General features: G+C 42.2%; 1 non-coding gene across 1 annotated transcript; it reads left to right on the top strand.

Annotated features, from left to right (window-relative positions):
• The first annotated feature begins 797 nt into the window (after nucleotides 1-797).
• Nucleotides 798-870, top strand: TRNAT-CGU (transfer RNA threonine (anticodon CGU)). The gene has a single exon. It is a non-coding gene; the product is annotated as a tRNA-Thr (tRNA).
• The last annotated feature ends 3745 nt before the right edge of the window (nucleotides 871-4615 follow it).

The following is a 4615-nucleotide window of genomic DNA, read 5'->3' as shown; positions in this document are numbered from 1 at the left end:
TCGTTCCATAGCCCTCTGGGTTGTCCTCAACTTAAGTAGAACTCTCTTGGTTAGCCTCCATGTTTCAGCCCCATAGGTGAGTACAGGTAAGATGCAACTGTTGTATACTTTCCTTTTGAGCGATAGCGGTAAGCTGCTAGTCATAATCTGCGAGTGCTTGCCAAATGCGCTCCATCCCAATCTTATTCTTCTTGTTATTTCATTTTCATGGTCCGGATCTGCATTTACTACCTGTCCTAAGTAGACATATTCTCCTACTACTTCGAGTACTTCGCTACCTAATGTAAACTGCTGTTCCTTCCCGAGGCTGTTGAACATTACCTTAGTCCTCTGCATATTAATTTTCAAGCCTACCTTTCTACTTTTCCTGCCTAGGTCATCAATCATTATTTGCAGTTCATCCCCCTAGTTGCTTAACAAGACAATGTCATCAGCAAATCTCAGATTACTGAGGTCTCCATCTACCCTTATCCCTAACTGCTCCATTCCAAGTCTCTGAATACTTCCTCTAAGCAAGCTGTGAATAGTACTGTGGAGATTGTGTCTCCTTGCCTAACACTTTTCTTTATGGAAATTTTGTTACTTTCCTTAAGCAGAACTATGGTTGCTGTGCAGCCACTATATATATATATATATATATATATATATATATATATATGATCACGTTCTACGTGACGCTGGCGGTAACAAAGGACGTCCCACGTCCGCCGCTATGGCTGAGGGTGGCGCTGGTGAACACTCTCAAGGTTCGTATACAGACAACATAAATACCCAAGAAAGTAGCAGGGGGGACAGCGGCCGATGTAGCTCAGTTGGTAGAGCACCGGACGCGTTATTCGGAGGTCGTGGGTTCGGATCCCACCATCGGCACGTTGTTTTTTCTTCTACTTTGTGTCTAATTATCTTTCCCCTAAACAGATTACATTACTAATTTCTGTGGTTATCGAAGTAAACATTAAAAAAAAAAAAATGACATAAAGATACCATCCCCAACGCTTTCCTTGGCCTCGCCGACTGTTGGCTTCTTTCCTTCATATATATATATATATATATATATATATATATATATATATATATATATATATATATATCTTCCAGCACTTTCACGTACGGCTCGTCTACCCCCTGATTTCGCAGTGCCTGCATCACCGCCGAGGTTTCAACTGACTCAAACGCCTTTTCGTAATCAATAAATGCTATGTATAAGGGCTGGTTATATTCCGAGCATTTTTCTATCACCTGATTGATGGTATGGATATGATCGATAAGAGTACCGTTTCCGAAATCCTGCTTGATCCTTTGCTTGATTGCAGTCTAAGGTTGTCCTGATTCTATTAGCGATTACCTTAGCAAATACCTTATACGTAACAGACAGTAAGCTGATTGGTCTAATTTTTAAGGTCCTTAGAGTCCCCTTTCTTATAAATGAGGATAATGTTTGCATTCTTCCATGGTTCCGGTACCATCGATGACACCAGGCACTGCTTATACAGAGTGGCCAGTCTTTCTAGCAAGATATCCCCCCCCCCCCCCCCCGTCCTTCAGCAAATCTGTAGTTATCTGATCCTCTCCAGCTGATTTCCCCCTTTTCATAGTTTCTAGTGCTTTCTTGACCTCGTCCTTCGTCACTGGTGGAACGTCTGACTGTTTTTCCCTACCGCCAATCTCATTACGGTCCTGACTACTTTGGCTACTGTAGAGATCTGTATAGAACTCCTCGGCTACTTTGACTATCTTGTCCATATTCGTGATGACGTTGCCAGCCTTGTCCCTTATCGCATACATCTGGTTTTTGCCTATGCCCAATGTTTTCTTTACCGCTTTAAGGCTTCCCCCGTTGTTTACAGCTTGCTCAATTTTCTCCATGTTAGACTTCCTTATATCGGCCACCTTGCGCTTATTGATTAGCTTTGATATCTCGGCCCATTCGATCTGGTCTGTTGGATTGGAAGCTTTCATAGTCTGGCGTTTCTTAATCAAATCTTTCGTTTCCTTAGACAGCTTACCGATATCCTCTCTAACTATCCTACCGCCTACTTCTACCGCGCACTCAGTAATCATATCTCTGAAATTATTGTTCATTGCTTTAGGGTAATGTCGCCATCCTCGTTTAGAGCTGAATATCTATTCTGTAGCGAGATCCTGAACTCTTCTGCCCTTCCCCTCACCGCCAATTCGTTGATGGGTTTCTTTCTTACTAATCTGTTGCGTTCCTTCTTCAGATTTAGGCTAATTCGGGACCTCACCATCCTGTGGTCACTGCATCGCACTTTCCCGATTACCTCTACATCTTGCATAATGGCGGGGGTTGAACACATTATGAAGTCGATTTCATTTTTAGTCTCCCCGTTAGGACTTTTCCGTGTCCATTTCCGGTTCTTCCGTTTGCTGAAGAAAGTATTCATGATTCGTAAGTTATTGCGCTCTCCAAACTCAACTAGTAACTTCCCCCTGCTATTCCTAGAACCAATGCCATAGTCACCTACTGCCTTGTCTCCTGCCTGCCTTTTCCCTACCTTGACATTGAAGTCGTCCATTAGTACAGTATACTGCGTCTTTACTTTTCGCATTGCCGATTCTACATCTTCGTAGCAGCTTTCAACTGCCTGGTCATCATGACTACATGTAGGTACATAGGCCTGTACAATCCAGTTTATACCACTTATTAAGCCTAACTACGATGCCTGCCACCCTCTCATTAACACTATAAAATTCATCTATATTGCCCGCTATATACTTATTGACAAGGAAACCTGCTCCTAGTTGTCGCCTCTCTGGTAAACCTCGATAACACAGTACATGCCCATCCTTCAGTACAGTATATGCCTCATTTGGCCTCCTAACCTCACTAAGCCCTATGAAATCCCATTTCATACCCTCTAGTTCCTCTAACAGCACTGCTAAACTAGCTTCACTAGCTAGTTCTAGCATTAGTTTCTAGCTAAGGTTCTAGCATTAAACGTTGCCAGGGTGAGTTTCCGGTTGCATCTTACCGGTACTCAACTATGGAGCTGAAGCATGGAGGCTAACGAAAAATGCTCAACTTAAATTTAGGACAACGCAGGCAGTTATGGAGCGGAAAATGGCAGGTGTAACGTAGAAATCGTGAAGATTTGGTGAGAGAAATTACGCGCACAATGTAGTCGAAAGCAAGGAGAAGAAATGAGCATAGGCAGGGCATGCCGTGTGAATCGTACATTTTTAAAAATGCGCGAATAAAGCAAGGACCGAGCGAAAACACAGGAATACACACACATGCACTCACTCGGTCCTCGTTTTATTCGCGTAGTTTTAAAATTGAATGATTCACATCAACTAGCCCGCCAGAAGACACTTATGCAGTGTGAAATGAGGATAACCGATGGTCGCTAAGAGTAACACATTTAATTCACAAGAAAGGAAAGGGTAACAGGGTGTGGCAGAAAATTAGGTGGGAGAAGGAGGCTAAACTCATTCTGCACCTAATTTTCTGCCGCTCCTTGCTACGCTTTCCTTTCCCATAAATCGAATTCAATTTTTTGTTTACGGGATCAAGTGGATGCAACCAGCACAGAACCGGTTAATTGGAAAGAAATGGTAGAGGCCTGCACAATGCAGTGGCCATTGTCGAGTTGATCACGATATTTTGAATAGCCAGACTTTGGTTGCCGCGACTCTATTGAATGAGACTCACTCACACTTACCTACGATTGCCATGAGCACGAAAGTTACTTTTAATTCCAAATTTACAATTCGGTTATAGACATTCATTAGCAAAACGTCATATGCTACCGCATTATATGAAATTTGTATGTAATGCCCCGCTTCAACCAAGCAGTGTGTGTCTGATTCTGGATCCAGAATTACTCGTTAAACTACCATCCCTTGCCAACTTCGCCACGTGGTATGTTCTGGTGATGGCAGTATCCGTTTACGAACTGTGGTAAAGGATTGACTCTTCCTCATGGAGAACGCATATTTTGGAATTTCTAATTATGTGTGAATGTTTAGGTATTCAGCAAAGAGTTTTTCTGAGTTGAACATTTAAAACGCTAACCAAAACACTCTTTCTTTATAGAAACTCTGAACGATTCAGAAACACGCTTTGAGGATGATGAAGTCCCACCTGCCTTAAATATGGAGACGAGATTACCTTTAAACCCACCGTCTCATTCCGCGTAAATTAAGTTATTGTGAAACTAGTACAAAGTTCGGCGTAGTAATAACAGTCTTTAGTTAGTTTGGGTTTTGGAGAAAAGAAAGTTCACTGTATCTGTCTATTTTTGGACAACAATTACAAATAACGCCATACGATTGCATGTGCATTTGTCTTCATTTGAAATACTTCAATATTTACGCCCAGTTTGACGACATGGGTGCGAAGTGATATGACACTGCCCTGACAGTTGTCCCAAGAACCGTTGCGTCCCATTTTGGTGACATTTCCTTTTTGACTTTTTTTTTTTTTACCAAAACTAGGCTACGGCAGAGCTTTTTCGACCAATTGAGCTTCACACGCTTTTCGTAAAAAACGAGTTATTGGAGTCGCAACGACTCATCATGTGAACGAAACAGCCGGGAGATTTATGGGTATAATAAAGTGTTAGTCTTCCACAACCCCTTCGCAATGGATGGG

The sequence above is a fragment of the Amblyomma maculatum genome, chromosome 8, assembly GCF_055883805.1.
Source record: "Amblyomma maculatum isolate TAMU_Amacu chromosome 8, ASM5588380v1, whole genome shotgun sequence".
NCBI classification, from domain to species: Eukaryota; Metazoa; Arthropoda; class Arachnida; order Ixodida; family Ixodidae; genus Amblyomma; species Amblyomma maculatum.
The sequence above is the reverse complement of the archived record's forward strand: the minus strand, read 5'-3'. Positions and strand labels throughout refer to the sequence as shown.